The 27,874-nt window shown below is 42.3% G+C and overlaps 1 protein-coding gene across 16 annotated transcripts in view; it reads right to left on the bottom strand.

The window, feature by feature from the left end:
- HORMAD2 (HORMA domain containing 2) overlaps nt 1–6,489 on the bottom strand; it is a 115,275-nt gene extending 108,786 nt beyond the window's left edge. For 7 of the 16 annotated variants that reach the window (XM_055105938.2, XM_055105942.2, XM_055105940.2 and 4 more), the window contains exon 1: nt 4,212–6,489. The gene's annotated coding sequence lies outside the window, so the exon portion shown is untranslated. Of the gene's footprint in view, nt 1–3,445; nt 3,494–3,970 lie in introns of all 16 variants that reach the window. The other 9 variants (XM_055105939.2, XM_055105941.2, XM_055105931.2 and 6 more) reach the window with 4 other exon arrangements.
- Between the last annotated feature and the right edge of the window lie 21,385 nt (nt 6,490–27,874).

The following is a 27,874-nucleotide window of genomic DNA, read 5'->3' as shown; positions in this document are numbered from 1 at the left end:
GGTCAGCAGTTCAAGACCAGCCTGGCCAACATGGTGAAGCCCTGTCTCTACTTTAAAAATAAATAAATAAGTAAAAAATAAAAAAAATTAAAAACCTAACTTAACTAACTAAATATTTGCTGAGTCAACAGAGAAGAACTATAGGAACAAGGAATAATTAAGAGTCTAGAAAAATACCACAAATTTTTAAAGGTAGAAGAAACTTTAAATATCATTGCTATGGTTTGAATGTGTATCCCAAAGTTCATATTTTGGAAGCTTAATCCTCAATGCAAGTGTTGAGAGTTGGGGCCTTTAAGAGGTGATTAGGTGCCTTCATGAATGGATTAATATTGTTACCCCAGGAGCAGGTTCATTATCAGGAAAGTGGATTTGTTATAAAAGCAAGTTTGGCACACTCACTCTCTCTCTCCTTGCTCTCTCTGTCTTACCAGGTGATGCCTTCCTCCATGTTATGACACAGCAAGAAGGTCCTTACAAGATGCATATCCTTGTTCTTGGACTTCCCAGCCTCCAGAATCATAAGCCAATACATGTCTGCTCTTTTTACGTTACCCAGCCTCAGGTATTGTTACAGCAGTACAAACTGGACTAAGACAGTAATTTAGTCCAAATATCTAATTTTCTAGATGGGGAATTCAAAATCTAGACTTACCTGGGATTAGTCAGCCACTCAGTAGCAGAACTGAGACTAAAACTCAACAAGTCTGGCTCACAATTTAAAAGTTTTTCCAGACTGACTCTCCAAAATGAAATTCTCCTTTGCTTTCATTCTATCTAATATGATGCACTACCAGGGCCTCCCTAGTTCTTTGGCTTGCCTGCTTATTTCTAAACATGGGAGGGTCTCTTTCTAGTGTTCTAGCATGAGCTTGCTTCAGGAAGGCAAAAAGATCTAAATTATTTTTTCAAAAAACATGGTGAAACTTCGTCTCTACTAAAACTGGGCATGGTGGTGGGTGCCTGTAATCCCAGCTACTTGAGAGGCTGAGGCAGGAGAATCGCTTGAACCCGGGAGGTGGAGGTTGCAGTGAGCCGAGATTGCACCATTGCACTCCAGCCTGGGCAACAAGAGTGAAACTCCGTCTCAAAAAAAAAGCCAGACTCCTTTCAGCCTCTAATTATTCTGTTGCTACTGTTTTCCCTTTGAGCAGGTGTTTTGTGGAGGTCTTCTATTTAAGTACAAACGCTGCTTAATTTTAAAAGCTCACAAGTTCACAGGAGGTATGACTCTAGAGAGCATGCATTCTCAGAGAATAGGTCTGATTTTTTCTATGTGTTATCCCTTTGTTCAGGCTCATTATCTAAAAACCTAGAAGAGATTTCATAACTATGGATTTTAAGAACTGAAAGCTAACTTTGCAATGTCATTCTCTTATATATTTGTTTGCAAATTAGATCCACACATATTTGAAACTTCACAGTTCATCAATACCATTCCCTCTTCTGTTTTTGAGACAAGGTCTTACTCTGTTTACCCAGGCAGGAATGCAGTGGCGCAATCTTGGCTCACTGCAACCTCGACCTCCTGGGCTCAAGTGATCCTCCCACCTCAGCCTCCTAAGTAGCTAGTACTAGAGGCCATGTGCCACCACACTCAGCAAATTTTATTTTTGGTAGAGATGAGGTCTCACTATGTTACCCAGGCTGGTTTTGAACTTCTGGGCTCAAGCAATACTCCTTTCTTAGCCTCCCAAAGTGCTGGGATTATAAGTGTGAGCCACTGCAACTGACCCTCACTCTTATATTTGATATGTCTACTTTGTGACAAGGATTATGATCTTCTTGAGAAAGAGGCAATATTTCTGTGCTCTTTCTGGTAAAGATTCACTCTAGGCTTACCTCTTGACCTATATCTCAATTGCCCTATTTTTTTTGTTGTTGTGTATTCATTTTCTTTTCTTTTTTTTTGAGACAGAGTAAAGTGCAGTGGCATGATCTGTCACCTAGGCTGGCATAATCACAGCTCATTGCAACCTCAAACTTCTGGGCTCAAGTGATCCTCCTATCTCAGCCTTCCAAGTAGCTGAGACTATATGCATGCACCACCATGCCCTGCTAATTTTTTAAAATTTTTTATTTTTGTAGAGTTGGGCGGGCGGGTGGAGGGGGGGGGGTCTCACTATGTTGCCCAGACTGGCCTCGAACTCTTGGCCTCTCAAAGTTTTGGGATTACACATATGAGACACCACACCACACCTTCAATTGCCCTATTTTATATGGTGGCACAATTACTTCCTATTTTACCCCTACTATGTGTGAGTCCAAGATTCACATAAAGATTAGCCAGCTGCTGTTTAGTTTACTAAGGCCTAAACCACTTTTTTAACCATTCCAAGTGAAGCAAAAGCCAAAGTTTTATTACATTTTCCCAAATATAATCATAGTTGATTTATGAAGGCTCTCTACCCATCTTTCTCAATCTTCAAAAACCATTTTTTACAAGAAAATCCCTTTTCTATCAGGTGAACACTATCCAATAGCTGGATTCTGAAATGCAACTATATTACCTTCCTTACACATGCATGTTGTTAAGAATGGCTTTACTCAAAAGAAGTGTACGTTAACATAAATGGGTTCAATAGATTCCTAAAGCTGGAAGGGAGCACAGACATCTTCCAACCCCTTTGATTTAAAGAAGATCCAATTCTGTGGAGGAAGAATCTTTTTTTCAGCAAATGATGCTGAAACAAAAGGACATCTGGGGGGTGGGGGGAAGAACAGAGAATTAAAAGAAACTTAACCTAAATCTCACACTGTATACAAATATTAATGCAAAACGGATCATGGATTTAAACCTAAACATAAAACTATAAAGAAAAGGGGCCAGGTGCAGTGGCTCACACCTGTAATCCCAGCACTTTGGGAGGCCGAGGTGGGAGGATCACGAGGTCAAGAGATCGAGACTATCCTGGCCAACATGGTGAAACCCTGTCTCTACTAAAAATAAAAAAAATAAAAAAAATTAGCTGGGCGTGGTGGTGCACACCTGTAGTCCCAGCTACATGGGAGGCTGAGGCAGGGGAATCGCTTGAACCCGAGAGGTGGAGGTTGCAGTGAGCTGAGATTGCATCACTGCACTCCAGCCTGGCACAGAGCTCGACTCCGTCTCACAAAAAAAAAAAGAAAAAAGAAAAGTGAGGCTAAGCAAGGGAACTTGGTTTGCCAAAGTTCGCCCAATTACTTAGACCTTCCAACAGAGCTTGCTTCAATAAATTATTCACCATTTTAACAAATTCCATTTGGCCCTGGTAATTCCCCTACCTGTGCTCATTCAGAGAAAAAGGCTTCCACTATATTAATTGAGTATTTGTTCATGCTCTTTTGACTTTTTAATATCTTTTTCATGCTATTTCAATTATTCATTCATTCAACATCTACGAGGCAACTACAATGTGCCAGGCAACAACATGCAGGATTACGAGATGTAAAATACTGTTCCTACCTCAACAGATTGATGGTCCAATGGAGGAGAAATTAGATTATGATCCTGCTGAGATTAAAAACCCCTTTAGGGGCCAGAACCACCCCCCATTTCTACCAGCTGAGTACACGATGTACTGCACAGCCTGTCCAGTGCCCTGCGTACTCGGACACATTTTGGCGACTGGCTAATCCTGAGGTTCAAGACTCTCTCCCTCTGTTTAGGGAACTAAAGTCCATAGGGATTAATTGGCAAATCCTCACTAAAGTGAAAGGGGAGCTGAGGTCAAGGGGGGCAGGGTGTCTTGTCCCCACCTCTCTCACCTCTTGGCCTGTACCAGGCATCGATCCTGGCAGAAAACCTCAATGGCTGGGGAGAATCTGACCCAGGTAAGATAAACTTCCCCAAAGCTCCACCACACACGGCCCCCTCCAATGTCGGGCACAGACATCGTCTGCCCTGCCAGCCTCATCATGGCTCATTATGGCTGCTGCTTGCTCAGCAAGTTTGATTTCATGTCCAGAAAAATCTGAATTTCAAAACTACCTGGGTGCTCTCTGTCCAGTTCTGGGGGAAATCGCCTCCCTTTTGCCTTCCTCCTCAGCCCCCTGCCCTCCCGATTCTCTTCACAGTACTTTAGGCCCTCACGAAATATGATACTTTCAAATCCAACTTAAAGCCTTAAGTAATAAGAAAAGAAAAAAAATTGTTTTTTGACATAAAGACAGAACTAACAACGCCCGAGTGCCCTCTCTGGGCCGAGACCTCGCGTCTCAACAGCCCTCACCTCAGCTAGTCGACGCTTCCCTCCCACCGGGGGTCAACGGCCTTTTCCGGCCCAAACCGGCTCCTCGGCTCATGAATAGTCAACGAGGCCTTTCTGGGCGGGACCAGAGGCTTCCTCATGAATAATTCATGACCCGTCCACGGCTAGCCGGGGCGACCGGCCTCGCTAGACTTCATGAATATGCAAAGCAGGGGCGAACGGCGGCTAGCCGGCCCCTAGCCCGCCCGGCCCCTCAGCAGCCGCCTCTCAGCCACGGGCTGCACACTGACCCGACGCGACCTTCGGTCAGGGGCCGCCAGCCTGGGCCACCTATACAACGACAGCCTGCTCTGGGGCTTCCTGAGGAGGTGCCTGCCCCGCCGAGGTTAGGACCCGAGGGACCGTGGGGCTCGGGCGGGCCAGGACGCCAGGCCGGCGGGTCCCAGAGAGGTCTGAGGCGGGCGCGGGGCGGCGTAGGGGAGGGAAGCGAGAGCCTGGGGGGCCCAGGGACCCGAGTTAGAAGAAGGCCCGAGAAGTGCGGCGCGGTGGCTCCACTTGGGATCCCAGCACTCTGGGAGGCTGAGGCGGGCGCGTCACTTGAGGTCAGGAATTCGAGACCAGCCTGGCCAACATGTTGAAAACCCGTCTCTACAAAAAATACAAAAATTAGCTGGGCGAGGTGGCGCGCGCCTGTAGTCCCAGCTACTTGGGAAGCTGAGGCACGAGAATCGCTTGAGCCCAGGAGGCTGAGGTTGCAGTGAGCCGAGATTCCGCCATTGCACTCCAGCCTGGGCGACAGAGCGAGACTCCGTCTCAAAAAATTTTAAAAAGTACAAAAATTAGCTGGGCCACCTGACGTGCGCCTGTAGTCCCAGCTGCTCGGGAGGCTGAGGTAGGAGGATCGCTTGAGCCGGGGAGTTTGAGGTTGCAGTGAGCCAAGATCGTACCATTGCACTCCAGTCTGGGCAACAGAGGGAGACCCTGTCTCAAAAATAAAAAAAAAGAAAAGAAAGAAAAAAGACATAAGGCCAGAGCTTTCCAATACTTGAGGGCATCTGCAACTTCTTCATCCCTACCCTGGACCTGACTGCATTCTTTTTAACATTAATTTGTAATTATGCAAATAAAACATAAATATATTCTCCTTTGTGCCCTACCCCTAATCTCAGTTTTTTCTGCCCTGGTAACTGTGGGAGCAGTTGGGGGTGTGGCTCCTTGGATCGTTTCTCACCTGTTTAGGTAGATATTTCGTATCCTGTGGTGCTTTCCAAAGGCTCCTGGAGTCCCATGAACCTCCCCAAGGGGATTTCCCAAGAGAGTAGATGAAAGAGTGAGCCAGTTGAAACCTGTTCTTATTTTGTTTCTGCAGGAAAGAAAAAAAAAAACTATTCAAGTTGGCGAGAACATGAGTTTAGAACATAATGACTAAAACTGAAATTTGGGCTGAAATATTCTTTTAGTGCAAGTTTTCTCAACCTTCTCCCCACCCCCACCGTCATAACAACCAAAAATTTCTCTAGACTTTGCCAAATGTCCCATGGGGTGTGCAAAATTGCCCTCTGTTGAGAACTACTGCGTTCACCCTATACTTTCCGGAAGTAACTGCTTTTTAAGCTCCAACCACACAGATGGTTTGTCTGCACCAGCCCTTCTCAGCCTCCGCATTTACCAGCCTCTCTGGCTGGATCACTAGGCCCTCTGTGCTGGCTGTTCTAATTTTCTTCTGCCTTCAGATCTGAGCTCAGTCAACTGCTACCATATCCAAAGACTTACCCCTCTCTGCCCTATACTATTGGCAGTCTACCCCACCAGCAAACACAGTTATTCGTTATTCTGTTTCTTTCATAGAATTTCTCTCAATCTAATTTTTTTTTTTTTTTTTTTTTTGTGAGACAGAGTCTTGCTCTGTCACCCAGGCTGGAGTGCAGTGGCGTGATATTGGCTCGCTGCCACCTCCACCTCCCAGGCTCAAGTGATTCTCCTGCCTCAGCCACCTAAGTAGCTGGGGTTACAGGCATGCATCACCATGCCCGGCTGATTTTTGTATTTTTAGTAGAGATGGGGTTTCACCATGTTGGCCAGGCTGGTCTTGAACTCCTGACCTCAAGCAATCCACCCACCTCAGCCTCCCAAAGTGCTAGGATTACGGGCTTGAGCCCCCAAGCCCAGCCCTGGACTTCATTTCTTTGATAACCTGTTTTGTTTTTTTCTCTCTACCACCTGGAATAAGTAAGTAAGTGTCATCAGAGGCCTGATCTGGCGGAGTCGCCCCAGGATGCCCAGTGCTGGCACACACAGTAGGCACTCAATAGACATTGGTGGACTGAAATTATAAATTACCCTGTTTTCCTCCGAAGAGCTTCTGTGGAGTTTCTCTTACTCCTTTCCTTCCTCACCATTTGGCAGGCTCCTTGTGACCAAAGGAATGGATTAATAAGCCCCTGTGCCTGGCCCCTGTGCTAGGAGCTGTTGGGTAAAGCCTTTATCTTTACCGCTGGCTTAACTCCTTGAGGTCAAGAGCTGTTATTTTTACTTCTTTTATTATGTTCATTGGACGTATTCAAATAGATACCTGAATTAACTGTTCCTCAGTGAACATTGAAGGTATTCAAATAGTTGAATGAATGAATCGGTTACTTAAGGAACAACATTAGATAATTAAACATTGACAGTGTTACAGGGGGCTTCAGAAATACTCCAAGTCTAGTCCTTTACTTTACAGATGAGAATATAAGTAATTTGCTCAAGGTCCCTAAGCTTCTTAAGAGGCCGGGTCACATGTACAACCCATGGTCTCATACCTCTTATTTTGAGACTCTTTCTTGTCTCCAGTCAGGCTAGTTTCTGATTACTTTTCTGTGAACCTGACTTACAACTCAGACACAGAAGTCCCAAGCCAAATACTCGCTTCTTGTCAACTAAAAAGGCTTTGAGCCTGTGCTTTTTCATCTTGATTAAATACAGCCCTGGGGATAATGGCCTAATGAACTCAAAAGTGCTATATGATATTCAAACAACTTCCCAGCTTCCTTTGTACCTTTCAGTGATAAGAGACTGGGAATTGTCCCTGTCAAAGCATTTTGTTTGTTTTGCAAGTAGAAAATGTGCATTGTGGCAGAACTTGATCAGTTTAGAAATTTCCAAATAACCAGAATTTTGACAAAGGTAAAAAGTCTCCAGCTGAAGTTTTGCCAAACCCCAGTAGTAAAATAACACATGACACAGGTGAAAATAGAGGAGGGAATCTTATTTGAGATGACTTTCATTGGCTAAATTTGACCTTTCTCTCTTTAGACACATTTACATCACCTGACTCTGTACCTGAAACAGTTGTCAGTCACCAATCAGTCTCTAGTTTGAGCTTTGTTTTTTGAGGGCTAAGGACCATTTTTCCTTGTTAGTTAAAAAGAATTCAGGGTTTCTTTCTTGTTCTTCTTGATCATTTCATATAGGCAGCACCTGGTTAGGGGAGTCTTGGCATCATGCTTTCAGTTTTTAGACCTTTATAGTTTATTCCGAGGCATCTGACAGCGCACTGTGTCACCAGAAGCAGAGCTATCTTTTTTTTTTTTGAGATGGAGTCTCACTCTCTCGCCCAGGCTGGAGTGCAGTGGTGCAATCCCGGCTCACTGCAACCCTCCGCCTCCCGGGTTCAAGCTATTCTCCTGCCTTAGCCTTCTGAGTAGCTGGGATTACAGGCATGCGCCACCACACCCAGCTAATTTTTGTATTTTTAGTAGAGATGGGGTTTCACCATGTTGGCCAGGCTTCTCTCGAACTCCTGACCTCAAGTGATCTGCCCACCTCAGCCTCACAAAGTGCTGGGTTTACAGGCGTGAGCCACTGCGCCTGGCCAGCAGAGCTATCTTTTGCCTACCTAAAATGATCGGAACTCTGCTCATCAAGTTCAGTTTAACCTTGGAAATCCTCCCCCAAAAAATGGTTCATTGGAGGGTTATCAAAATAGAAATATTGAATATAAAATATCTTCCCAGGAGGATATTTCCCATTAGATGTGTCTCCCTCTTCAGTGTACACAATCGTGATACCAAATATAGAGAAAGAGATTGGGATGGAGGGAGCAGCTAAGTAGGAAGGGTAGTTTCTTTATTTGTTTTCAACATTTATTGGAACTCTGAAAAGCATAATGTCCAGTTATGAAGTTGACACCACCGCATTCATTCATCAAGCATTTATTTTGTACCTACCATTAATAAAGCACTCTACTTTGCACTGCGGGGATCACAGAGGTAATGACTTGGTCCCCAAACTATGGAATTCTACAGTTTAGTGAGAGAGGGAGATCTGTAATACTAATGGAGGTATAAAGTATATGATAGAATGTAGAGAAGGAAGCTATACATTCTGAATTGGGAATCAAGACAGCTTTACAAAAGAGGCGACATTTTTAGGAGGAGAGCATGTGTATATCATTTTCTTTACTTGTTCTTTGGCAATGGTTAGAATACCTCAAACCAATAAAAGCAGACATTTTGCCCACCACTTTAGAATGAGGAGAGAAAAGGAGGTGTAAGATCCTTTCTTTCCACTCCTGGCAGCAACATGCTTCTGAAAGCTAAATGTTGCTTTTGCAATTCCAAGTGTCTCACTTACGATTAAGAGAAAAGCTGAGTAGAGAGAGTCCTCCCTCATCTTTGTCCCCTTCCTCAGTAAGGTTAAGTTAAATGTGGCTTTTTCTTTTCAGCTGCCTTATTTTAAGCGCTCATTTCTATGTCGGGATGTCTTTTTATTCTGGTTTCCATTGGAGCATGCAGTAGCCATCTGATTGCAGGGAGTGGTCAGTGGTGCTTATAAATGTATTTATGAACGTGACTCTGAAATCCTAGAATTTTAAGCATCACCGAGAAAAGAGAAGCAAAATGATTTAGAGAACTGTAGTTTTGATTCAAGCCTTTGCGTGTGAACTGGCTATATTGCTAGCTTATTTGGGGTATTTTGTAGAAAGAAAGGCAAAGGTAAAGAGTTGCCAACCTAGCTGTAGCTTCCGAACTTTATCCATCCTTTGGCAGCCAAGGAGAAAGCAGTCAATATGAAATAAGTCCCCAACTATGAGGTCTAAACATAATTCCTGCTGCTTCTGCCCACATAGTGTCATCCTACAAAATATAATTCCATGTGTAGGTGGCAATTTATTATGGCCTTCATCCTCACTCAGAGCTGCATATCAATTTCTGCCTCCTTCAAATGAATCTGTTCTGACTGGCAGAAGGATCTCCATGAGGGTTGTGAGTTTCTGGGGAAAGCCTAGGGTTTAATGAACTAGAACAGGAAATGACAGGGGCTGTAAGTGTAAAGCTGCTGCTTGCTTGAGTGCCTAGACTAAGAAATGATGTCAAGAAAGATATTGAATTCTCAAGCATTATGGAAATGTTCTATTTAGCTACTTGGTTCTGTCTTCTGAATGTGAAGTTTTGTTGACGTGTAAAATGATGTTATTCCCCTTAATGATTATCACTTAATAGAAGTTTCAAATGAAATCGACTTTAAACTAGTTTTCCATGATTGCTACTTGGTACATCTGCACAGAGATCTAGATGAGGTGATGTACAAAATGCTCCACACTATTGACAGCCTATAATTTGAGGCCCTTTATTTTCTACACTTCTTGGAGCTTGGAAAATGACGGTTACCTAAAACATGGTTTAGAATTCCTATACGACCATATTGCAGGCTCAGCCCCATGAGGGGCTCGTTTTTCTTCCCTCAGTTGATATAACTTCGTGATAAGTTAAATTTGTAAATACTGATGATCTCTGATTGCGAAGGTCCCAAATTTAAGATCAGAATACTTATGATCTTTGCATAAACTGAACACAATAACACAAGAAATCTGAGGCAGACTTTTCTTACACCTCTTCTCATTAAACTAACAAAGGCCAATTTCTTCCTGCCAAAAGAAAGGTTAAACAGCTGGAAAGTGTAAGACATCACAGGAAAATTACCTACCTACCTTTAAAAATGGAAGAGAGAAAGATACTTGGAAGAAGTCCTCCTTTACAGGTTTGCTAGAACTTACATCTAAGGAAACTGTCTTCCTCCCAAAAAGCCAGATTTCTGTGGAAACCATGTTCTTAAACGTGCCAGGGGCAATGTTAACCTCAGTCACATTAATGCACAGCACAGAAAGATTTACCGTCTTAAGAGGCATTGGGGGCTGGGTGCAGTGGCTCATGCCTGTAATCCCAGTATTTTGGGAGGGTGTGGAGGGAGGATTGCCTGAGCCCAGGAGTTTGAGACCAGCCTGGGAAACATGGTGAAACCCCGTCTCTATAAAAAATACAAAAATTAGCTGAGCATTGTGGCATGCACCTGTAGTCCCAGCTACTCAGAAGGCTGAGGCAAAAGGATTGATTGAGCCCAGGAGGTTGAGGCTGCAGTGAGCTGTGATTGTGCCACTGCACTGCAGTCTGGGCAACAGAGCAAAACCTTGTCTCTTTAAAAGGAAAAAAAAAAACAACAGTATTTTTTATTAAACATATATATCAAATTCACCACTTTAAAATATACAAATCAGCATATTTTAGTATGCTGATTCACAAAGTTGTACAACCATCACCACTGTCTAATTCCAGAACACCTGCATCACCCCCAAAAGAAGCCCCATGCTTATTAGCAGTCATTCCCCCATTCCTTCCTCCCCTATTCCTTGTCAACCATTAATCTACTTTCTGTCTCTATGGATTTGTCTACTCTGGATATTTCATATAAACGAAATCATACACTATGGCCTTTTGTATCTGGCTTCTTTCACTTAATAACTAAAGTATAATATTCATTCATGCTGTAGCATGTATTCCTTTTTATGGCTAAAAAGTATTCCATGTTTACCACATTTTGTACATCTATCACTTGACGGACATTTAGGTTTTCACCCTTTTGCTGTGAAGAATAATACTTCTATGAACATTTATGTAGAAGGTTATGTGTGGATATATGTTTTCATTTTTCTTGGATATATATCTGGGAGCAGAATTGCTGCGTCACATGGTAACTCTATGTTTACCTTTTTGAGAAATGGTCAAACTCTTTCCAAAGCAACTACACTGTTTTACATTCACCAGCAACGTATAAGGGGTTCCAATTTTCCCATATCTTTGCTTCGTCATTTTCCCCTTTTAAAAAAAGTTATAGGATGGGTGTGGTGGCTCATGCCTGTAATCCCTGCACTTTGTGAGGCCAAGGTTGGTGGATCACCTGAGGTCAGGAGTTTGAGACCAGCCTGGCCAACATGGTGAAACCCTGTCTCTACTAAAAATACAAAAATTAGCCAAGTGTGGTGGTGCACACCTGTAATCCCAGCTACTTGGGAGGCTGAGGCAAGAGAATTGCTTGAACCTGGGAGGCAGAGGTTGCAGTGAGCCCAGATTGTGCTACTGCACTCTAGCCTGGGCAGCAGAGTGAGACTCCATCTCAAAAAAAATTACAGCCATCCTACTGGGTGTGAAATGATACCTCATTGTGGTTTTGATTTGCATTTTCCTAATGACTAATGGTGTTGAACATCTTTTCATTTGCTTCTTGGCCATTTTGAAATCCGAGAAGTATATCTTTTGACTTTTTTCTTTTTCAAGATTGTTTTGGCTATTCTGAGTCCCTTGCATTTCCATTTGAATTTTAGGATCAGCTTGTTACTGCCTGCCAAAAAAGGCAACTGAGATTTTGATAGGGATTACATTGAATCTGTAGATCAATTTGGGGAGCATTGCTATCTGAATAATATTGTTTTTCAATCCACAAATATGGATATCTTTCCATTTATATAGGTTTTCTTTAATTTCTTTCAACAATGTTTATAGTTTTCAGTGTACAAGTCTTACACTTCTTTGGTTAAATTTATTCCTAAGATTTTTATTTTCTTTGATGCTTATATTAGTTTGCTTGGGCTGCAATAACAGAATACCACAAATAGTGTGGCTTAAACAATGGAAGCTGATCTTCTTACAGTTCTAGAGGCTGGAAGTCCAAGATTAAGGTGCCAGCAGAGTTGGTTTTGGGTGAGGCCTCTCTTCCTGGCTTGCAGACTGCCTCCTTCTTGCTGTGTCTTCACATAGTCTTTTCTCTGTGCATATGTGGAGAGAGAGATGTCTTTGATGTCTCTTCCTCTTGTTATAAGGACTCCAGTCCCTTTGGATTAGCACTCCACCCTTATGACCTCATTTAACCTTAATTACCTCCTTAAAGGTCCTGTCTCCAAGTATAGTAACATTGGAGGTTAGGGCTTCAACATATGAATTGGGGTTGGGGAGGGCATAATTCAGTCCTTAACAATGCTATTATACATGGAAGTGTTTTCTTAATCTCATTTTGGGATTGTTCATTGCTAGTGTATAGAAAAATAATTGCTTTTCATATATTAATCTTGCATCCTGTATCCTTGCTGAACTTGTATTAGTTCTCACCAATTTTTTTGTGAATTTTCTATAGACAAGATTTTGTCATCTGCAAATAAAGATAGTTTTAATTCTTCCTTTCTAATCTGGGTGCCGTTTATTTATTTTTCTTGGTTAATTTCCCCGGCTAGAACCTCCAGTACAATATTGAATAGAAGTGGCAAGAGCAGATATCCTTGTCTTATTCCTGATAAGGAATTTTCTTAGGGGAAAGCATTCAGTCTTTCACCAACAAGTATGATGTTAGCTGGGGCTTTTTGTAGATGCCCTTTATCATATTAATGGCTTTCCTTCTAGTCCCAGTTTGTGGAATGTTTTTTATCATAAAAAGATATTGGATTTTGGCCAGGCACAGTGGCTCACACCTGTAATCCCAGCACTTTGGGAGACCAAGACGGGCGGATCACCTGAAGTCAGGAGTTTGAGACCAGCCTGGCCAACATGGTGAAACCCCTTCTCTGCTAAAAATACAAAAATTAGCCAGGTGTGGTGGCAGGCGCCTATAATTCCAGCTACTCAGGAGGCTGAGGCAGGAGAATCACTGGAACCCGGGAGGCAGAGGATGCAGTGAGCAGAAATCATGCCACTCCAGCCTGGCTGACAGAGAGAGACTCCATCTCAAAAAAAAAAAAAGATATTGGATTTTGTTTAATACTTTTTCTAAATCTATTGATCATGTGAGTTTTATCCTTTATTCTTAGTATGTTAAATTGATTTTTATATATTGAACCAACCTTGCAATCCTGGGATAAATTCCATGTGGTTTGTGGTGTATATTCCTTTTTATATGTTATTGGATTTAGTTTGCCACTATTTGGGGGGAGTGTTGTGTCTATATTCATAAGGGATATTGATTTGTAGTGTTCTTGTGATGTTCTTTCTTCTGGTTTTGGTATACCTGTCTCATAGAAGGCATTGAGAAGTGTTCTCTCCCCTTTTATTTTTTGGGAAGAGTGTGAATTCTTCTTTATATATCTGGTAGAATTCACCAGTGAAGCCATGTGATCCTGGGCTTTTCTTTGTGGAAGGTTTGTTGTTGTTGTTGTTGTTGTTGTTTTTAACTACTAATGCAATCTCTGCTTATTATAGGCCTATTCAGGTTATCTATATTTTCTTGAGTCATTCAGTAGTTTGTGTCTTTATAGGAATTTGTCCATTCCATCTAGGTTACCTAATTTGTTGGCATACAATTGTTTTTTTTTCTTTTTGAGATGGAGTCTTGCTGTATCACCCAGGCTGGAGGGCAGTGGCGTGATCTCAGTTCACTGCAACCTCCGCCTTCCAGTTCAAGCAATTCTCATGCCTCAAGCCTCCCAATTAGCAGGGACTACAGGCACACACCACCACGCCTGGCTATCTTTTTTTTGTATTTTTGGTAAAGACAGGGTTTTGCCATGCTGCCCAGGCTGGTCTCAAACTCCTAGCCTCAAGTGATCCACCCACCTTGGCCTCCCAAAGTTCTGGGATTACAGGCATGAGCCACTGCTCCTGGCTGGCATGCAATTATTTATAAAATTCTCTTATAATCCCTTTTATTTCTGTAAGGTTGGTAATAATGTACCTCTTTCAATCCTAATTTTAGTAACTTCAGTCTAATTTTTTTCTTAGTCTGCCTTGCTGAAGATTTGTCAATTTTGTTGATTTTTTTTTCCAAGAAACAACTTTTGGTTTTATTGATTTTCTCTATTGTTTTTCTATTCTCAATTTTGTTTGTTTCTACTCTAATCTGTATTATTCCCTTCTTTCTGCTTGCTTTGGATTTAGTTTTCTCTTCTTTTTTGAGTTTCTTAAAATGTAAGATTAGGTAATTTATTCAAGGTCTTTATTTAATGTAGCATTTACAGCTATAAATTTCCCACTTAGGTGTGCGTTAGCTGCATCTCATACATTTTACTACATTGTTTTTGGTGGGGTTTTTTTGTTTTGTTTTGTTTTTGTTTTTTTGAGATGGAGTCTTGCCCTGTCACCCAGGCTGGAGTGCAGTGGTGCAATCTCAGCTAACTGCAACTTCCACCTCCCAGGTTCAAGCAATTCTCATGCCTGAGCCTCCCGAGCAGCCGGGATTACAGGTGCATGCCACCACACCCAGCTACTTTTTGTATTTTTAGTAGAAATGGGGTTTAACCATGTTGGACAGGCTGATCTCGAGCTCATGACCTCAGGTGATCCACCAGCCTTGGCCTCCCACAGTGCTGGGATTACAGGTCTGAGCCACCGTGCCCAGCCCTAATTTTGCTACATTGTGTTTTTGTTTTCATTCACTTCAAAGTATTTTCTAGTATCTCTTGTGATTTCTTCTTTGACCTAATAGGTATTTTGGAGTGTGTTTTGTGGTTTCCACATATTTGTAAATTTCCCAAATTTCCTTCAGTTGTTGATTTATTGTGATATTGCTTGCGGTGACAGAATATACATTGTATGATTTCAGTCCTTTTAAATTTATTGACACTTGTTTTATAGCCTGACATATGGTCTATTCTGGAGACTATTCCATGTGCACTTGAGAAAATGTATAGTCTGCTGGTTTTGGGTGGAAAGTTCTATTGATGTTCCTTAGATCTAGTTAGTTTGTAGTGTTGTTCAAGTCTTCTATTTCCTTGTTGGTCTTCTGTCTAGTTGTTCTATCTATTTCTGAGAGGGAAGTATTATTTCTCTAATTAGTATTGTTGAATTGTTTATTTCTCCCCTTATTTATTTTTTGCTTCATGTATTTTGAGGCTCTGTTGTTAGGTAGATATTTGTTTCTAATTGTTGTATCTTCTTTTTTGTTGTTGTTGTTCTGTTGCCCAGGCTGGAGTGCAGTGGCATGATCTTGGCTCACTGCAACCTCCAACTCCCAGGTTCAAGCGATTCTCCTGCCTCAGGCTCCTGAGTAGCTGGGATTACAAGCACCCCATACCACACCCAGCTAATTTTTGTATTTTTAGTAGAGACAGGGTTTCACCATTGGCCAGGTTGGTCTCGAACTCCTGATCTCAAGTGATCCACCCACCTCGGCCTCCTAAAGTGCTGGGATTATAGGCATGAGCCACTGCACCCAGCCTGTATCTTCTTGATAGACTGACTTTTAAAATCATTATTAAATGTCCTTTTTTGGTGTCTAGTAACACATTTTATCTTAAAGTCTTTTTTTGTCTGGTATAAGTATAGCTACTCCAGCTCTTTTCTTTGACAATAATAAAAATGCCAGATGGGCCCGGAGTGGTGGCTCACTCCTATAATCACAGAATTCTGGGAGGCTGAAGTGGGAGGATCTCTTGAGGCCAGAAGTTCAAGACCAGCCTGGCCAACAAATAAGACCCTGTCTCTAAAAAAAAAAAAAAACTTAATAATTAGCTGAGTTTGGTAGCCTGCACCTGTAGTCCCAGCTACTCAGGAGGCTGAGTTGGAAGGATCACTTGAGCTCAGGATTTTGAGGCTGCAGTGAGCTATGATTGTGCGTTGCACTCTAGCCTGGATGACAGAGTGAGATCCTGTTTCTTAAAAAAAAAAAAAAAAAAAAGGGTAGGGAGAGAGATAAAGATCACTTGAGCCCAGGAGTTCAAGATCAGCCTGGGCAATACAGATGCCATCTCTAAAAAAACTTTCTAAAATTAGCTGGGTGGGGTGGCATGTGCCTTTAGTCCCAACTACTTGGGAGGCTGGGGTAGGATTGCTTAAGACCAGGAGTTCAAAGTTGTAGTGAGTTGTGATCACACCACTGCACCCCACCTGGGCAACAGAACAAGATTGAATCATTTCAAAAGATTAAAATAAGTGAAATAAACTGTATCTCTTATAGACAGAATATGGTTGGATCATGTTGTTTTTATCCATTTTTCCAATCTCTGCCTTTTGATTGGAGTGCTTAATCCATTACTAACAAGGTTGGATTTATGTCTGTAATTTTGCTATTTGTTTTCTATATGTCTTATGTGTTTTTATTTCTTTCTCCCTTACTGCTTTTTTTTGTAGATATTTTCCAATGTGCCATTTTAACTTCTTGTCATTTCTTTTCCTATATATTCTAAAAATATTTTCTTTTTAGATTTATTTTATTTTATTTATTTTTATTTTTTATTTTTGAGATGTAGTCTCACTCTTTTGCCCAGCCTATAGTGCAGTGGCACGATTTCAGCTCATTGCAGCTTCTGCCTCCCGGGTTCAAGCGATTCTCGTGCCTCGGCCTCCCGAGTAGCTGGTACTACAGGCGCACACCACCACACCCTGCTAGTTTTTGTATTTTTAGTAGAGACAGGGTTTCACCATGTTGGCCAAGCTGGTCTCAAACTCCTGACCTCAAGTGATTCACCTGCCTTGGCCTCCCAAAGTGTTGGGATTACAGGCATAAGCCACTGCACCAGGCAATTTATTTTATTTTTTTAGAGACAAGGTCTCACTCTGTCATCCAGGCTGGAGTGCGTGGCACAATCATAGCTCACTGCGGCCCTGAACTTTTGGGCTCAAGTGATCCTCCCAACTAAGCCTCCTGCATAGCTGGGACTACAGGCATGTGCCACCATGCCCAGCAAATTTTTTTTTTTTTTTGGATTTTTTATAGAGCTAGGTTTTCTTTTCTTTTTTTTTTTTTAATTGATCATTCTTGGGTGTTTCTCGCAGAGGGGGATTTGGCAGGGTCATAGGACAATAGTGGAGAGAAGGTCAGCAGATAAACAAGTGAACAAAGGTCTCTGGTTTTCCTAGGCAGAGGACCCTGCAGCCTTCCGCAGTGTTTGTGTCCCTGGGTACTTGAGATTAGGGAGTGGTGATGACTCTTAAGGAGCATGCTGCCTTCAAGCATCTGTTTAACAAAGCACATCTTGCACTGCCCTTAATCCATTTAACCCTGAGTGGACACAGCATGTTTCAGAGAGCACAGGGTTGGGGACAAGGTCATAGATCACCAGCATCCCAAGGCAGAAGAATCTTTCTTAGTACAGAACAAAATGGAGTCTCCTATGTCTACTTCTTTCTACACAGACACAGCAACAATCTGATTTCTCTATCTATTCCCCACATTTCCCCCTTTTCTATTCCACAAAACCGCCATCGTCATCATGGCCCGTTCTCAATGAGCTGTTGGTACACCTCCCAGATGGGGTGGCGGCCGGGCAGAGGGGCTCCTCACTTCCCAGAAGGGGCGGCTGGGCAGAGGCGCCCCCAACCTCCCGGACGGGGCGGCGGCCGGACAGAGGCGCCCCCCACCTCCCTCCCGGACGGGGCGGCTGGCCGGGCGGGGGCTGCCCCCCACCTCCCTCCGGGACGGGGTGGCTGGCTGGGCAGGGGCTGCCCCCCACCTCCCTCCCGGACGGGGCGGCTGGCCGGGCGATCTTTTTTATTTTCATTTGTCTAAAGATATTTTTGAATTTCCCTGGTGAGTGCCTCCTTGATCCATTGTTTATTCCAATGTGTTGTTTAATTTCCACATACTTAGGAATTTTTCAGTTTTCCTTTTGTATAGATTTCTAGTTTTATTTCATTGTAGTCAGAAAAGATACCTGGTATGACTTCAGTCTTCTTAAACTTGTTAAGACCTGTTTTGTGGCTTAACAAGTGATCTGTCTTGGAGAATGTTTCATGTATGCTTGAGAAAAATGGGTATTCACCATTATCACTGTTATTGGGTGGACTGTTCTGTATAGGTCCAATTGGTATATAGTGTCGTTCAAATCTTTTATTTATTTATTGATCTTATGACTGGTTGTTCTACCAATTGTTGAATATAGGTTATTGAAATCTACTATTTTTGTGTTACTGTATGTTTCTCCTTTCAATTCCATTAATGTTTGCTATAGCTATTTGGATGCGCTTATGTTAGGCACATATATAATTCTTACGTCTTCTTGGTGAATTAATGCCTTTATCATTATATGATGTTCTTCTTTGTCTCTTGTGACAGTTTTTGACTTAAAGTCTATTTTGTTGGATATAAGTGTGGCCTCTTCACTCTCTTTTGGTTACTATTTGTATGGAATATATTTTTCCATCCTTTCATTTTCAGCCTTTGTGTGTCCTTATGTCTAAAGTGAGCCAGTAGACAGCATATAGTTGGATCTTGTTTTTTAAATCCATTCAGCCACTCTATGTCTGTTGATTTGAGAGTTTAATCTATTATACATTTAAAGCAATTACTGATAGAGGAGGACTTACTGTTGCCATTTCTTTCTCTTTTTAAATGTCTTGTAGTTAATTTGTCCCCTTTTTCTTCTCTTGGTGTCTTCCTTTGTGTTTCATTAATTTTTTGTAGTGACATGCTTTGATTCCTTTCTCAGCTTTTTTAAAATCTTCTATAGGTATTTCCTCTGTGGTTACCATGGGTTTTACATAAGGCATCTTATAACAATCTATTTTAAACTGATAACAACTTAACTTCAAATTGCATATGAAACTTTACTCCTTTACATCCCCCCTTTATGTTATCAAGGTCATAAATTACATCTTTTTATATTTGTATCATTAATATAGTTTTATAGTTATAATTATTCTTATGACTTTACCTTTTTAATTCTGTACCAGAATTAAATGTTATTTATATGCCACCATTGCAGTATTACAGGATTTTGTATTTGTCTATATATTTACCAGACAGCTTTATATTTTTATATGCTTTTGTGTTGCTATCTAGTATTCTTTAGTTTCAACTTGAAAGAATTCCTTTAGCATTTCTTATAAGGCAGGTCTAGTGGTGAGTAGTCCCTAAGCTTTTGTTTATTTGGGAGGGTCTTTAGTTCCTTTCATTTTTGAAAAATAGTTTTGCTGGCTCAGGCTTGTAATCCCAGCACTTTGGGAGGCCGAGGCGGGCGGATCACGAGGTCAGGAGATTGAAACCATCGTGGCTAACACGGTGAAACCCCGTCTCTACTAAAAATACAAAAAATTAGCTGGGCGTGGTGGCCGGCACCTGTAGTCCCAGCCACTGGGGAGGCTGAGGCAGGAGAATGGCGTGAACCCAGGAGGCGGAGCTTGCAGTGAGCCGAGATTGTGCCACTGCACTCCAGCCTGGGCGACAGAGCAAGACTCTGTCTCAAAAAAAAAAAAAAAAAAGAAAAATAGTTTTGCTAGATATAGTGTTCTTGGTTACTAGTTTTTCTTTTTTATTCTTTTTTTGAGACAGGTTCTTACTCTGTCACCCAGACTGGAGTGCAGTGGCACAGTCATGACTTATTGCAACTGCAACCTCTCAGGCTCAAGCAATCCTGCCTCAGCCGCCTAAGTAGCCAGGACTACAGGCACATGTCAACGTGCCCAGCTGATTTTTATTTAAAAAAAATATAGAGAGAGAGACGGGTCTCCCTATGTTGCCCAAGCTAGTCCTGAACTCCTGGGCTCAAATAATCCTCTCACCTCAGCCTCCCAAAGTGCTTGGATTACAGGTGTGAGCCACCATGCCCACCCTTTTGGGTTTTTTTCTTTTAGCACTTGGAAAATGTCATTAAATTCATCCACTCCCTTCTGGTCTGTAAGGTTTCTGCTGAGAAATCCACTAATAATATTATGGGAGCTCTCTTGTATGTGATGAGTTGCTTTTCTCTAGCTGCTTTCAAGATTCTCTTTTTGTCTTTGACTTTTGACAGTTTTATTATAACACATCTCTTGCAGGCCCATTTGGGTTCATTCTGGTTAGAATATTTTGAGCTTCTTGAATTTTTTGGTTTTTTTTTGAGACAGGATCTTGCTCTGTTGCCCAGGCTGAAGTGCAGTGGTGTGATCACAGCTCACTGCAGCCTCAACCTCCTGGGCTTGAGGGATCCTCCCACCTCAGCCTCCCAGGTAGCTGGGACTATAGGTGTGAACCACTACACCTGGCTAATTTCTGTATTTTTGGTAGAGATGGGATTTCACCATGTTGTCCAGGCTGGGAACTGCTGGGCTCAAGCGATCTGCCTGCCTGCCTTGGCCTCCCAAAGTGCTGGGATTACAGGTGTGAGCCACTGCACCTGGCTGAGCTTCTTGACTTTGGATGTCCATTTTCTTTCTCAGATTTGGGAAGTTTTAGGCTATTATTTCTTCAGATAAGCTCTTTGTGCTCTTCTCTCTCCCTTCTCCTTCTGGAACTTCCCTAATGCATATATTGGCCTACTTGATGGTGTTCCATAAGTTCCTTAGGCTTTGTTCATTTTTCTTTATTCTTTTCCTCTTTTGCTCCTCTCACTTGATCATTTTAAATGACCTGTGTTTAACTTTGCTGATTCTTGCTTCTGCTTGATCAAGTCTGCTGCTGAACTTTTCTAGTGAATTATTTTCTTTAGTTATTGTATCCTTTTTTTTTTTTTTTTTTTTTTTTTTTGAGACAGGGTCTCACTCTGTTGCCCAAGCTGGAGTGCAGTGGCATGATCTTGGCTCACTGCAACCTCTGCCTCCCAGGCTCAAGGGATCCTCCCACCTTAGCCTCTCAAGTAGCTGGGACTATAGGTGTGAGCCACCATGCCCGGCTGGCTTCTATTTCTTTAGGATCAGTTTCTGGTGATTTACTTTGATCCTTTGATTGGGCCATGTTTCCCTGTTTCTTCATATGTCTTATTAATTCTTGTTGGAATTTAAGCATTTGTAAAAACAGCAACTTCTCCCAGTCTTTATAGACCGGCTTCATACAGCGGAAGAACTTCATCAATCAGTCCAGCTAGAGATTCTGTGGGCCTCTCAAACCTTTTCTGGGGATGCATCTCTCCGGGCTTGTGCATATAATTTCCCAATTAGAAAAGTTTGCTGGTTTTTATCAGGAGCTCATAATTTCTTGCTGCTTCCATTGTCTGTTTTCAGTACTGCAGGTTTTCTGGTGCTGCAACAAGCTGCTGAGCTGTCTCAAGGGCCCTCATGTATCCAAAGTATGCTAGTTCTCTGTCAGCATTCAGAGTCACACAAAACAGAAACCAGTCCCTTGGGAAGTTTCCCCAAAAAGCTGGAACATTAGATGTAAATTCCATTCTTTTCATTCCCTCCCATGGAAGAAGCCATGAGTTGGGCATTTTTTTATGATTACACTGAGCTGTGCTGGCTTGTGGAGAAAGGACTATCATGAGTGAAGGCAATGGCTTCTTACCTGTTTCCATGCAGCTGTTTTTGGCTTTGCACTTGCCTGGGGTACTGTGACTTCTTTTTTTTTTTTTTTTTTGAGATGGAGTCTCGCTCCCATTGCACAGGCTGGAGTGCAGTGGCACAATCTTGGCTCATTGCAACCTCCACCTCCTGGGTTCAAGCGATTCTCCTACCTCAGCCTCCCAAGTAGCTGGGATTACAGGCATGCACCACCACGCCTGGCTAATTTTTGTATTTTTAGTAGAGATGGGGTTTCACCATGTTGGCCAGGCTGGTCTTGAACTCCTGACCTCAGGTGATCCACCCACCTCAGCCTCCCAAAGTGCTAGGATTACAGGTGTGAGCGACTGTGCCCGGCCTCTGTGACTTCTTGAGTTTTGGAGTTCTCATAAAGGCTTTTTAAACTGTATGTTATTGTTAAGTAAGTATCTATGTATTTTTTAGTGACAGGGTCTCACTCTGTCACCCAGGTTGGAGTGCAATGGCACAATCATAGCTCACTGCAGGGTTGAACTCCTGGGCTCAAGCGATTCTCCTCCCTCAGTCTCACAAGTAGCTAGGACTACAGGCATTCACCACCATGCCTGGCTAGTTTTTTATTTTTTAATTTTTTTGTAGAGATGAGTCTCACTATGTTGCCCAGGCCAGTCTTGAGCTTCTGGGCTCAAGCAATCCTCCCACCTCAGCCTCTCAAAGTCCTGGGATTACAGGTGTGAACCGCCATGCCCAGCCCAGTGTTTCTTTAGGGGACCAAGGTCTGTGGCTTCTTATTCCACTCTCTTGCTGACATCCCTCCAGATTCTTAATCTTTCTGAGTTGCGGGATATTTGACAATCTGACAAAAGCTGTGAAACATCTTTTACCTAGAAAAAATACACAAGCAGAAATTATGAGATATGAATTTTGAGAGAATTATATGCCCTCACATGCACATGAATATATAGCTATTCACGAAGCCTGGTTTAAAAATCTTGATACAGTCTGTGCAGTAAAGCATTAAATCAGCAGGCTTGGGTTACTTAAGCCCTGCATATTCCAAATAATGGCCTGGCCCTTGACCAGCTTCTGGGAGATAACTTCTGAAGCTTGGAATATCCTGCCTGATAAGAGTGTCTTTGTATGCCTGAGGCCTTGGGCCACACTGCATCTGTTTGTCCAGGTAGATTATGCTAACAATGTGATTTATGGTGAATGCCTATTTTTGTATGCCTGAAATCCTGGACCACACAGTGTCAATTTGACCTGTGCAGCTGGAGATTGACAGCTAAGGTCATTTACACAGGGGCTGCATACCTATATGACTGCCTCCAGTTAAAATCCTGAACACCGAGACTGAAGTGAGCTTCCCTGGGTGGCAACAATTTGCACGGTGTCAAACATCATTACTCAGAGCATTAAACACTGTCTGTGAGACTAGTAGAGGACAGCTGAAAGCTTATGCCTGGTTTCTCCTGGGCTTTGCCTTATGTGCCTTTTCCCTTTGCTAATTCGAATCTGTATCCTTTCATTATAATAAACCATAACCATAAGTTTAACGGAGTCCTATGACTCCTAGTGAATTACTGAACCTGAGGGTGGTCTTGGGGACTCTTGACATAGTTCAAATCATTCACATGGAGCTAGCCAAATTGTCATAACCACTACAGCAATTAGGCCACATGTCTCTCAGCAGCCAAAACAAAAGTTCATTCGAACAAACATTTAATGAATGCTTATCATTTGCTAAGTGCTAGGAAAGTACAAAGACTCGAAGATAAATACGTTCATGCGTTGAGCTACAGCCTTGGCATAGGTCTCTCCAGCCTTCAAAATATAAGTGGGACCTCATGTACCTAGGAGGTATTGTTTTCTTTCTCGTTGCTTCCAGTTTGTCTCACCGAACACATCATTCTGTGTCAGGCCGTGCTTAAAAGGAATTCTTTTTGTTTGCAAGGTAATGACTTTTTGAGGGGTTGTGTCTTAATTTTTGCAATGTTTATTTTTAAAAGTCAGGTCTATTGAGGCATAATTTATATATAGTAAAATTCACCCTTTATAAGTATATAATTCTGTGAGTTTTGGCAAATGTATACAATCATGTAATCACCACCATATCAAGATACAGAACATTTCTGTCACCCTGAAAAATTTCTTCATGTTCCTTTATAGTCAAGTCTCCTCTCCTCACCCACAGTCCCTGGCAACCATTGATGTTTCCTGTCCCTATAGTTTTGCCTTTTCTAGAATGTCATATAAGTGGAATCATATGGTATGTACTCCTTTGTGTTTGCCTTTTTTTTTTTTTTCAACTGACCACAGTGCTTTTGAGATTCATCCATGTTGTTGCATGTATCACTTGTTTGTTCCTTTCCATTGCTGGGTAGCTTTCCATTATGTGGATGTGCCACAATTTGTTTATCCATGCACCAGTTGTTAGACTTTTGGATTGTTTCTAGTTTAGGGCTACTTTGAATTAGGCTACTATGAGCATTCACATTCGGGTGTTTGTATGGATATGCTTTCATTTCTCTTGGATAAATACCTAAAAATAGGATTGCTATGTCAAGTGGACGAGTATGTTTATAAGAGATTGCCTATTGTTTTTCCAAATGGCTTTACCATTTTGTATTTCTACCAGCAATGTATGAGATTTCCAATTGTTACTCATGCTCATCACCACTTAGTATTATCGATCTTTTCTTTTTTTCTTTTTTTCTTTTTTCCAAGACAGAGTCTCACTCTGTCGCCCAGGCTGGAGTGCAGTGGTGAGCTCAGCTCACTGCAACCTCTGCCTCCCGGGTTTGAGCAACTCTCCTGCCTCAGCCTCCCAAGTGGCTGGGATTACAGGCATGTGCTACCACACCTGGCTAATTTTTGTATTGTTAGTAGAGATGGGGTTTCACCATGTTGTCCAGGCTGGTCTCGAACTCCTGGCCTCAGGTGACCCGCCCGCCTCAGCCTCCCAAAGTGCTGGGATTACAGGCATGAGCCACCACGCCTGGCCTTTGTTTCGTTTTTTGTTTGTTTGTTTGTTTTTGAGACACAGTTTCACTCTGTCACCCAGGCTGGAGTGTAGTGTTGCAATCTCAGCTTAATGCAACCTCCACCTCCTGGGTTCAAGTGATTCTTGTGCTTCAGCCTCTCGAGTAGCTGAGATTACAGGAGTGTACCACCATGCCCGGCTAATTTTTGTATTATTAGTAGAGACGGGGTTTCACCATGTTTGCCGGGTTGGTCTCAAACTCCTAAGCTCAAGTGATCCACCCATCTCGGCCTCCCAAAGTGCTGGGATTACAGGTGTGAGCCACTGCACCTGGCCAGCAGTTTCTTATAAAGCCAACTATAGGACCCAGCAATTCCACATCCAGGAATATGCTCAAGAAAAATTAGTTTATATGCCCACCAAAAGTCTTATACAAGAATATTCATAGCCACTTAATTACTAATAGCCAAAAACTTGACAAAATCCAAATATCCATCAAGAAAAACATAGAACAGTTTGTGATATAATCAGACAATGGAATACCACCAGCAATAATAAAAGTAAAAAAATGTAGTAATATGCAGAACAGCATGGATGAATCTCAAAAACTTTATGCTGAGATTTTAAAAAAAAAGCCAAACAAAAAAGTATATGATTCCATTCATATGACATTCAAAATCAAGCAAAACTAATCTATGGTGGTAGAAATCAGAATAATGGTTACCTCCGGAGGACTAGGTATTGATTCAATAAGGTGCAAGGGTCCTTCCAGGGTGAAGGAAATGGTCTGTATGTTGAAGTGGGTGAAGGTTTCATGGTGTATACATACGTAAAAATTAATTGAGTTGTACATTTAAGACTTGTGCATTTTACTGTATATAAATTATACCTCACTTTTAAAACACTTTTAATAAAAAAAAATTACTATGGACCCCTAAAAATCCTGTGTTTATTTAACAGCTATCACATTTTATCATATTAGCAAGGCACAGTGGCTCAAACCTCTAATCCCAGCACTTTGGAAGGCTGAAGCAGGAGGATCACTTGAGTGCAGGAATTCCAGACCAGCCTATCAACATAGTGAAAGCCCATCTCTATAAAAAATGTAAAAATTAGCTAAGCACGAAGGTGTGTGCCTATACTCCCAGCTGGTCACAAGGCTGAGGCAGGAGAATCACTTGAGCCCAGGGGTTTGAGACTGCAGTGAGCTCTGATCACACCACTGCACTTTAGCCTGAGTGACAGAGTAAGACCCTGTTTAAAAAAAAAAAAAAAATTACCATATTATAAATTGAAATGGACAAACTTTATTTTTATTTTATTTTTTTGAGATAGAGTCTTGCTCTTTCACCCAGGCTGGAGTGCAGTGGCGCGATCTCAGCTCACTGCAATCTCCGCCTCCTAGTCTCAAGCAATTCTCCTGCCTCAGCCTCCCAAGTAGCTGGGATTACAGGCGTGTGGCACCACACCTGGCTGATTTTTGCATTTTTAGTAGAGACAGGGTTTCGCATGTTGGCCAGGCTGGTCTTGAACTCCTGACCTCAAGTAATCCACTCACCTTGGCCTCCCAACGTGCTGGGATTACAGGTGTGAGCCACCACACCCAACCCAAAATAGAGAAACTTTAAAATATTTAACTCATTTAGAAATAACACTAATAAACTCATTACACATTAACATAACATTTAAATGAAAAATAACTACATTGTCTAAAACAAAACGATAATGGGAAGAATGTCATTGTTTTACATCTTTGCAAATTTCTTTAATGTCTGGCTCAAAAGAAGACAGCTGGATTCTTAACTTCTGCATTTAATTTTTTAAGCTCTCACATGTCACTCAGTGTTTGGAAACTCCACTGTATACTTGAAAGAGAAAGCAAATGAAAAGACAAATAACGGGTTATTATTATTATTATTATTTTCCTTTTTTTTTTTTTGAGATGGAGTCTCGCTCTGTCACCCAGGCTGGAGTGCAGTGGCACAATCTCAGCTCACTACAAGCTATCCTCCCAGGTTCAAGTTATTCTCCTGCCTCAGCCTCCCTAGTAGCTGGAACTACAGGTGCCCGCCACCACGCCTGGCTAATTTTCATGTTTTGAGTAGAGATGAGGTGTCACCATGTTGACCAGGCTGGTCTCGAACTCCTGACCTCAAGTGATCCTCCCATCTCAGCCTCCCAAAGTGATGGGATTACAAGAGTGAGCTACCACACCCGGCCTATTATTATTATTAAAATAATTTAGACCTCATGACCATCTGAATGAGTCTCAGAGCCTGTAGGGTCCCTCCTCACCACACATTGGGAACTGCTGCTCTGATCTGCCCCCCTGCAGGCTACTTTTTTTGCGTTTTTCTAGAAAAGAAATAAAATACCCACACGTAGAATGGGGTTCATGTTAGCTACTATTTTTTATACCGCTTCCTAGTACCTTTCTCATTTGCCACAGTTCTACCTCTGCCTCCCCTATATTTTCCAGGTTCAACAGCTTTGGAGAGCAGGACATCTTTTCCTCTCAGCCTGGCCCTCTGCAATGGAGGCCATAAATAGGCCAGTAGTGGAAGCTACAGAACACGTGAGCATGGCAGGGGCTGAGCTCCATTTCAAGGTAACCTCCATCACTCTCTACTCTCTTACATATAATATCACCATAATTTGCTGTTGGAATTAGTCTTTGCCTTGACAAATGTATTCACATATGTATCTTGCATCCAATTTTTTATTATTTTTGAGACAGGGTCTTGCTCTGTCGCCCAAGCTGTAGTGCAGTGGCGCAATCTCAGCTCACTGCAACCTCCACCTTCCAGGTTCAAGCAATTCTCCTGCCTCAGCTTCCCCAGTAGCTGGGATTACAGGCGTGCACCATTCTGCCTGGCTAATTTTTATATTTTTTGTAGAGACAGGGTTTCACCATATTGGCCAAGATAGTCTTGAACTCCTGACCTCAGGTGATCCGCCCTCCTCGGCCTCCCAAAGTGCTGGGATTACAGGCGTGAGCCACTGTGACCGGCCCCTGCATCCAATTATAAAGTATGACTGTCACTACAGAAAGTTCTCCCATGTTTCTTTTTTTTTTTTTTTTTTTTGAGACGGAGTCTTGCTCTGTTGCCCAGGCTGGAGTGCAGTGGTGAGATCTCAGCTCACTGCAAGCTCCGCCTCTTGGGTTCATGCCATTCTCCTGCCTCAGCCTCCCGAGTAGCTGGGACTACAGGCGCCCGCCACCACACCCAGCTAATTTTTTGTATTTTTAGTAGAGACAGGGTTTCACCGTGTTAGCCAGGATGGTCTCAATCTCC

This window comes from Pan paniscus, chromosome 23 (genome assembly GCF_029289425.2).
Source record: "Pan paniscus chromosome 23, NHGRI_mPanPan1-v2.0_pri, whole genome shotgun sequence".
Lineage (NCBI taxonomy): Eukaryota > Metazoa > Chordata > Mammalia > Primates > Hominidae > Pan > Pan paniscus.
Note: the sequence above shows the minus strand (reverse complement) of the source record. Positions and strands in the feature narration are given on the sequence as shown.